This window comes from Solea senegalensis, linkage group LG19, assembly GCF_019176455.1.
Source record: "Solea senegalensis isolate Sse05_10M linkage group LG19, IFAPA_SoseM_1, whole genome shotgun sequence".
NCBI classification, from domain to species: domain Eukaryota; kingdom Metazoa; phylum Chordata; class Actinopteri; order Pleuronectiformes; family Soleidae; genus Solea; species Solea senegalensis.
The window spans coordinates 16,654,063-16,664,018 of record NC_058038.1 but is presented as its reverse complement, the minus strand read 5'-3'; positions in this window follow the sequence as shown (position 1 = coordinate 16,664,018).

Genomic DNA, 9,956 nt, shown 5'->3' with positions numbered 1-9,956 from the left:
GAACCAAGACCAAGAGATGAGTCTGTGTGTAGTGACAGTTACACTTAAAACTGTAGTGCATGACAATTAAATGTCAACAGTGCTGATTTCGCCTGTCGGCTCCACATGACACTCTCTGTGTTGGCACCTGGCGACATTCTACTGCTGCACACAGGAAAAGATTTGTTGTACATCAAGAACGTCGGCAGCAACAGCAACATTATGTCAGTAAACTGAGACGACTACACACAGGTCAGCGTATGAGCGAAAACACAAAGAAGCAAACTCAAAAAAACAGCAACAACCCAGCAGTTCAGAAGTTTGACAGGAAAAATGCTTCTTGTCATCCCATCCGTCCCTGCCAGTATATACACACAAGCGCTCCCTCAGTAAGGTCCGACAGTGTTTCTGCACAGAGACTGTTTTCAGATGAAGGACGTAGTGTACAAAGAATGTGACATCATTGCTGTTCATGAAGACCAAACTGAAGCACGACAACATCAACAAGAAATCATGCCTTCTTCTTCACGTTAGCCGACATATTTCTGCAAAATAATCTACATATTTCACATTGCTGTAATGTAAAAAAAAAAAAAGGTTTCCTTCACTCCCTAAAGTGGCCTCTGATTTATTTTTCTGTCCCACACGTTTTTCCCAAGCTTGTAGTTTGCTTCTTCAGATTTTTGTTTTTTATCACTGAGATCCTCTGCTGTTATTGATGCTGATTCCATGTTATACAGGAAATTGCATGGTAATACTCTGGGTTAGTTACAGGATCTCATGAAGCTTCACTGCCATATAAGGCGCAATTGCAGAGCAGGGAATGTGAGAACACTATACAGAATCAAGGCCAATTTACCATTACAGCCCCCTTGGAAATATACAGTATCTTCAGTTAATTTAATTAGTGCCTAATTTCCATGACTCATTTATAATCTTAATCTAAAAACCTCAGAGCATGCAGGTTATCTTCGGCCTGATTGACAGAGAAAGATGCTATCATGTTGTTGCTGTATCCTGCCTACAAATGAAACATAAATCACATGTTGAGATGTCAATCTGTCTCCATTACTGATGTCCCCACCCCTCGGTTTCTCTGCCTCTGTTTTCCAAAAAAAAAAAAAGGAGTCAGAAAAGACGCATTCTTCATGAAAACAAAGAGGCGATTCTGTGCAGCCGCCAGACTTGAGTCATAGATGCTCAGAGCCATGGGGGGGGTCAGCTGCGGTCTGAAGAGCCAGGCTTGTTGTGTTGCGGGGCAGGGACAGAGTGGAACAAATGTAGAGATGAAAACACCCACAAACACTGGTGCTGTTTAAGCTGTACATTTATGCATGAAAACATCCATCCATCTTCTACCACTTTATCCTCCACATGACGGTCGCCAGCTCACCAGTCCATCACAGGGCCAGACAAACAATCATCCACTCTCACAGTGGCATGGTCAATTTAGAGTGTCCACTTTACATAATCCCCAAATCTGCATGTTTTTGGACTGTGGGAGAAAACCCACACACATTTAAATAAATTTAGCCATGTATTTTTTTGTGTGCGTTGAAGCTCAATAAACTTATCTCCACTCCACCAGCTAATATCACAGATACAGGTGATTAGGGCGGAAAATGTTACTCGGTTAGGTTTTCTCATTATTAAAACAACTTTCTCTGATGTGTCAATATTTTCTGGTTTCTTCGCTCCATATAACAAATCATTAAATCTTAATGTAGACGTTTCCATATCACCTTGTATACAGTATATCACAATATATGTAGTTCTGTCACACTATCATACATGCCAGCGTGATTAAACTGTGAGGTCCACTGCTGCTTTCACTGGCTCCTCTGTGTCGCAGTCACCTCAGAGACAACAGGAATGCTCATCACTGCAGCTCTCCCTCCCTCTGCAGACCAAAGTCCTGGATGGAGTCCGGCAGAATTGCTCTGCTTGAAGAAGTGGCAGAAAGTAAACAAAGAGAGGGGAGAAAAGGAGAGGGAAAAAAAAGCTAAAGAGGAGCAGAGAGAGGAAAAGGGCTGGAAAGACTGGGAAGGGGAGGAGGAACAGACACAGGTAATGATATTGGTTTATGAGTCATCACTGAAAACAGAGCACAAGTATTTCATTATTTGCACGACCTGTCTGCCAATTCTTACATTTAAAATCAAGTGGAGATAAAAGTAATTATATCCACACGGACCAACTGACTCACAACCTCGAGTGAGTGGGTGAAAAGTCACTAGAAACAAACATAACAAAGAGAGAGCAGCCTGACATTTCCTGTCCACAAGCCAAGAAGAAGAACATTCTTCTGTCGGGCTCCCCATATTTTTTGTCTCCCTCCTTACTGTACTGAAAGACAGTCCAGACTTTTAACTTGAAATATCTCAAAAAGTGTTCAGAAAAAAGGTATTTTGTTCAGTATGGTAGTCATAGATGTCCTGAACACAACGTAACCACTCGCCTAGAACCTATGGAAGTTTTTGTTTTTTATCATTACATCTCAAAGTTGATCATTCCTTGATTAAAAAGTGCAAATAAAGGACTTTTAAATTGAAATTCCTTGAAATTGTCTGCTATCCACTACACTCGTGGATATCACTGTGCTGAACACAGCTTTTTCAATCGTTTTCAGAACTTTTAGAGAACTCTCTTGATACAGTTGCTCAAAATTCCAATGATTGATGGTAGTCTGGCCCTGAAGAAGTCTATATGAAAATATTCAATTTCGAAAACACTTCACAACACCTTCAAACTTGGTGAGGTCACTGTGGACAAGTTGAGGATCTAAAGTTGCTTTAAGTTTTTTTTAAATGTTGCGTGGCGAGATAGGGGGCGCCAAAGTTGGCGATAATTCAGAAACTCTTATAACTTTGGGATGGAGGGTCCGATCCCAACCAAACTTGCTATGATTGATGATGGGTCGTTGCTGAAGACAACTGTGTTGCCGAAAATGGTACATTTTGAAAACAGGGCCTCCTGGTGGAAGCAGAAAATACTTAAAAAAACAAACTCTATCATCTAACATTGCGCAGGGACGCCGTTGAAAATAATTAGCACTGAAAATAACTAGTACCGTAAGCGGTGAATGAACGGGAGATGAGCTAGAGGCGTGCATGGTGACGTGGGCACATAGACTCGTGAGCCATTGAGCTCGAACCCATTCAGTACTAGTTTTTAAATTTCAACACAAATTATTAAAACCAATTCATTTTGTGGACAAAACAAGACATTTTTCAACATTTTCTGGTCCAAGGAAACAAATAAAATTTACTTCTCCACAAAAGCATCATCCCACAACCAAAATGTCGGTCATCTCTTCTTCTTGTCGAATTCATGATGCACTGGATGCTGAGACTGGAAGAATCGTCTCCTCGCCCCTCTCTCCATCTTGGGTCACCAGTGTTTGCAGTTTTCAACAAGCCACTGACTTCTTTTTCTTTGTCTGAGGCTCAGTTGTCCCAAGTCTTTACTTTACTTTACTTTGGTTTGAGTTTTCTGGTTAAGATCAACCAAACAATTGGGGCAGTGTCAAATGATGCCAAGTCTACAGTAACAGATCAGTGCAATTTGTTTTAAAAGAATTCCACATGTTTAAGTTCAAAGCACTAACTTATCAAAATAACACTCATCACAGAATCACTAAAAAAAAAAACCAAGTCAACCATAAAGTTAAGAACAAATGTTTTACTTGATTTTAAGAAGGCAATAAATACAAGTTTTCAATGTCAAACATTACAGTCTGAAAGTAGCAGTGTCTATACACCATCAGGAGGAAGATACATGCATATCATGACAGGCTGAGTCACAAAATCAGATGGATCCTTGTCTGATTTTGGAAACTGCACAGTCATGGTATGCCACTCAGTCAGGATCTGTGGCCAGATTTCCTCACACACAGAGAAGAAGGGGAAGGACGAAATGCCTTACCATGTTACGAGTCGACTCAATTTACCTTGTTCTCTGTTGTGTGAAGAAGACCCAGCTCATAAAATCTTGACTGATTTAAAAATTGAGCAATTAAATAACTCAAATATCGATGCTGTTGGGTCATGCAGAGGGCTTGTGATCTTTTACAGACTGTAACTGGCTGAAATTAGCAGTGTCCAAGGTCCAACATCTAACAAAAAAAATAAAATAAATAAGAGTCAGTATACGTTAGTATTAAGTAAATATGGATTAAACATATTGAGTACCATCAGAAAGAACGTACCTGAAGACACCCCGTGGAAGAGGAGGAAAAGGTCGGTTCATCTTGGGCGAAGTCCTCATCCTAGAAGGGTCGGTTGATCTTGGGCGAAGTCCTCGTCGTAGAAGGGTTGGTTCATCTTGGGCTAGGTCATCACTGCAGTCATCCAGGACGGGACTTTTCCAGGTCGTGGTGTCCAACATGGAGTCCTCTGAACCACGAATGTGCTACAGCCTTCATCTCTTCAAAACAAGGAAGAATTTGATAAGTCACAAGAAAAAAAAAAGTAGTAAACAAATGACAAATCTTCAGGTAGCTCACCTGGTCAAGTGTGACAGGTCCTCACATCCAGTCAGAGCTCACCGATGGATGCCCTCCCTAACCTATACCTGCCTTTCCTGTCCTATACTGACAGTTACAAGCAATATTTGCCAGCCATTTGGGATGCTGCTAACCCCAATGTCTTATTGGCTGCATGAAAAACTGTAAATCTCCCAGTTGCCCAGACAAACGTTTCTTCTGATTCCGTAGCCTCGCCACAAAATGTCCTCATTTTGCTAAGCATGAAATCTATTCCACTTTCCTGTCCTCAGATCTCATTTTCTCTCCCTGCAGCCTTTCAACAGCCATTGCTGTTGTAACATCTGCAAGAGGCAGCAGTTTCACAATTCAGAGCTTCTCCTGTGTTTAGCAAGATGTGGCACCAGAGTATTGACAAAGCAGACACCTTAAAATGCTTGACCCCAATTTAAACAAATGCTTCACCAGCTACAAGTGATGTGATGTGATTTACACTACAAACCTGTCCATTCCAATTCTTTGTTTCGGAGGAAGATAAATGCATATCATGACAGGCCGAGTCACAAAATCAGATGGATCCTTGTCTGATTTTGGAAACTGCACAGCCATGGTATGCCACTCAGTCAGGATCCGTGGCCAGATTTCCTCACACACAGAGAAGAAGGGGAAGGATGAAATGCCTTACCATGTTACGAGTCGACTCAATTTACCTTGTTCTCTGTTGTGTGAAGAAGACCCAGCTCATAAAATCTCGACTGATTTAAAAATTGAGCAATTAAATAACTCAAACATCAATGCTGTTGGGTCATGCAGAGAGCTTGCGATCTTTTGCATGGTCTCCCAAACATTTAGGTCAGGTTAATGACCCCAAGAATGTCAAATTGAATGATTTTCTGTCCTAAACTGATGAACCATTTGGGTAAATTAGATCAAGCATTTAAAAGGTGTTTACATTGTTAGTAGTCTAATGACACTTCTTACCCAACACATAAAGACGCAGTGAATCAGGATACGGCTTCCTTTAGCAGATGCAACAGCAGCAGTGGATGGTGGAAGGCTGCAGGGAGAGAAAATTTGATATGGAGACAAGTTGGAGGAATCATTTAACGCATAGCTCAACAAGAGTTAAAGCGGAGAGAAACTTTAGGGCAAGTCTACAAAAATCAGAGGAGGAACTTCGCCAACACATCTAAGAGATAGCAATTTCTCATGCAACCAACCAAGACATTGGGATTAAGCATCTTCTTAATGACTCTACAAGCTGCCTAAATTGTGAAATTGGAAAGAAAGTTATGGGTAAAAACGGACTAGAGACACTTGTTCGCTGAAATAGCCTGTGTATGGTGTTACCCCTATGCTCTATCAAAAATCCCACTTTGGGCAAGCCATAAAGTCCTATCATTTCAACCAGCTGCCGGCTTCGCAAATAAGAGGCAAAAGACCACTTGTGTTTACACGTTTACATGATCGCTGTTAACCACAAAGCTCCAAATACCAAGTCAATCCAAGAAACAAATCAAACGAAAAACAAATTCTGTCTGATTTCTGTCTGAATTCAGCCCACAATAAAAGTTTTATTCATCGCATCAAAAGATAAAAAGTTTGATCATTTGGCGCAACTTTCACTTAAATAATCCGAGTTGTCTCTCTGCCAGGTTTGTGTCCTCCTAAAGAAAAGAAACGCGCTCTAATCCTGCAACCTACAATCTTATTTATGAAAGAAACTATGCAGGATAGCTCTGCATGCCTAAGTCGAGTAACGCATAATTTTGCAGGGGAAGATAAAAATCCCCTGCTGGGAGGCCTCCCAACATGACGCGCAAAAAGACTATGAACACAAAAAGGTTCAACTTCTTTAGAGGGAAATAAACTTGGCAGAGTGAGACAAGTCAGCATTAATATTGAATTCGATTTCAGTTAGCGACTACAAAGGCTGATGGTAGTGCATAAAGTGTAAGACTTAAATGGATATCAAAAGTATGCCAACAAATGCCAGATTTAAAGTATATCATAACATTATCCATGTGCTGAATAACACCTACAATCTAATGTGACTACACTTGCATATAAATCAAAAGTTTAGCTTCATAATCAAATCAGGAACCAGTTCTTATCAAAACAATTACCAGTTGAGAATAAAGGAAGACCTGGTATAGCTCATCATAATCAATTACTACATTTTTACAGCACTTTGTAAGAACTCTAGACAATATACAGTAAACTTTGATGCATTTACTACATGATTCATCAGCTTCCACGTTTGTCACCATCCAAGTTGCAACTATAACTGAGATTCAAGCCCAAAATTAAATTTTTAAATTAAAGCCATTTCAAAATAAAGTACCAGAATTTCCTGCCGAAATCAGACGCCTCAAGACTAATCAACATTAAAATCATTTAAGTTGAGACTAAAAACACAAGACAGACTGACAGAGACCAGACACACAAGACAGACAAGACAGGCAAGAGAGACGGACACAGAGAGCGAGACAGAAAGACGGAGACACCAAACAGACAGACAAAGGACAGACAGGCGGACAAGACACAGACCAGAAACACGAGACAGAGACCTGACAGATAGAAAGATAGACAGGACAGACAGACCAGCGAGAGAGAGAGACAGACAGAACAGTGAGCGAGAGAGACTGTGACACATGCCATCACAGCAGACTTGGCATGCGTCAGTGTGTAAATAAAAGGCCTTTGCACTCAGTAACGCAAAAAAAAATTTGATTATTGTAATGCCATCGTGTCAGGCATTGTAAATGTTTAGATGGAAATGAACTTTATAAATTGAGTGGACACGATTTACCCACAAAGATCATGTGACAAAGGCCTTAAATACTTACCTGAAAGGTAAACATATTACCTGTTTTTTTAAAGAATATTTTGCTTGTTGGTGTGCATCTTGCAGCATAAATTTTGTTCACCTTTCTGGTGAAGTAAAGTCAATTGGAGTGTTAATCTTGGTCCAAAGGTCAGATTAACATCAGTCCAAGTCAGTCCCCCCCCCACCCACACGCACACACACACACGAAAACTTAGTAGGAAAAACAGATCAGAAATCATAGACTGGCATAAACACCAAGACCAAGTACAGTCATGACACAGTGGCCATGAAGAATCAAGATTCAGGTCAGAGCAGGTATAGTAATGGCACAGCGGCCAAGCAAGAAAGAAAAACTGCACTCACCATTTGAAATTTTACCTCAACTAAAACGCAATCTAATTAAGATGGACATGCAGTGATGTCGTTGCTCCTCTTGACTGATGCTAAAAAAAAAGTACAGGTTAGTTCACTTACTGTGCATGGACGCGGAAGGCACCCATGTAAAATGTCTATACGCGCAAGGCCAGACGTACAATGACACAAGTAGGTCACAAAGGCGCGGGCACAGTTAGCGATCATGGCCTACTTGCATTAAGGGACGTATGGCAACACAAAGGCAATGGCAAGGCTGCCATCCAAAGCCAGGTACTATGTTTTTAGATCACCAGGATCTATTTTAACGTTCTAGGGCTTACGGTAGATTAATGGCCACGATGGAAAAGAGAGAGAGGGAAAAAAAAAGGCACAGCGGCCAAGAAGTCTAAGCCTTGTGACAGAGTGTACAAGGCACAACATTAATTTTATTCCTACCATCTAGCTTTAACTGTACACCAACATTCATTTAAACCTCATTTAAGATCTGGTCCTTATCAATCATCTAAGCCCTACTTTAATGTGAACTGCTGAACATAATCATATTCTCAGACCATCTTAACTATTCAATCCAGGCATCTCAGTCACACACAACCCATTCATTCAGAGAGAGAGAGACTCCATCAGTCACCTCATTCATCCAAATCACTCGCTCAGCAGTTCCACAAAAATATAACCAAAAAGGACCAGATTTACATCTTACAAATTCAGACCACCCAATAAAGTTGACAGAAACATACCAAACCAACCTGTGGCAAATGCTCCATGTACAACCCTCAGCTATTTGACGGATGGAAAGCATGAGAATAGAAAGAACGTGGCCATGTTGGACAATGCAGATAGATGTAGGCACGGCGGCCAAGAAAGAGTGGGGACACAGCGGCCACCCAGAATCAAATCATGACACCTACTATTTGACAATCTTCATGAAGATCAATCTGGGGGGGAAAAACAAAAAAAGTTTAGTCCAGTCTTCAGCCTTGACAATGTTGACAAAAGTTCATACATTACAGGTGTAAAATAACTAGGTAAGGTGTTCTAGAATGTGTTTGCATGAGGTACAGACATGGTTCACCCAGCCTGAGATATAGAGACTCCCTTTCAGTGAAAACATTGTTGCCAGCACAAATTCTATTCTAACAGTGAAACAAATAAACATTCTCACAAATGATGTAGAATAAAGTTGATTAAGATTTAAGGAATGCCTTTTAAGTATAGAAATGTCAGTACCTCATACAGCCACACTCTTTAAAAACAAAAAACGTATACTATACATGTGTGATTAAATTAATATGATATATTGCCATCAGTTAAAGGGATAGTCCACCCATTCGCATGTGGTTTTGTATCGCTAGAATAGCAGTAGTATTTCATTTACAAATTTGCTTCCCTGCCTCAGTTTTCTACTGTGCTGTTAAAAATGTTGCCCTTCACTGAGTCAAATGACGCATTTTGAACATGTTGGACATTTCGCGCCATTTGGAGGGCAAACGTCATTCAAGGTTTGAAACTACAATGCCAGTTCCGCACTTTTTAGACTCACCCATAGGGGGACTTCATTCCCAGAATGTAAATTTAAAATCGATTAATAAAAATCAGTTAAATGTAAACGTTAGTGCTCTTTATTCAGAAAACCCTCATGTCACATCTACATTTCAGAACCTGGTTATTATAGACACAAATGAAATGTCACACATAAATATTTTAATATCTATCATCACAGTAAAGTAGCTGTAAACACTCAGCATTAGAAAAATACATAGGTTGGTTTGGTGCTTACTTAGGCTATATCCTAAACATAAGGAGGGAACATTTATAATCATCACTTCAGCTACATAGTTGTTTTTGGTGCCTTTTTGTTTCCCCAGATATTAGTGTGTGTGAGAATGGGTGAATAGAGGCATTAACTTAGACCACTTTGTAGAAAGGCGCTTTATGAAGTTCAGTCTATTTCCTATTATTAGTTTATGGGCAGATCTGCCACATCTAATATGGCGGTGACGTCGTCGTACGATTCTGCGTCTACGTATATATGTCTATGGTAACGACAATGACCGAATGTAGTTTTCAAACTGATATGGCTGCAAGGGAAAATACCAACATTTCTGTAAAAACAAGCCAGTTGATGGCACTGGCCGACCCGGTGGATGAAGAAAACGGAATAAACGGAGTACAAAGTGAGTATTTTTATATTTATTTTCACCACCAGGTTTGTCCCTGTTGACATGTAACGCCAGCTGAGCTAACTTTAGCTTTACAGTTCCTTTACATCTATGCTACTGTAAGCACGGA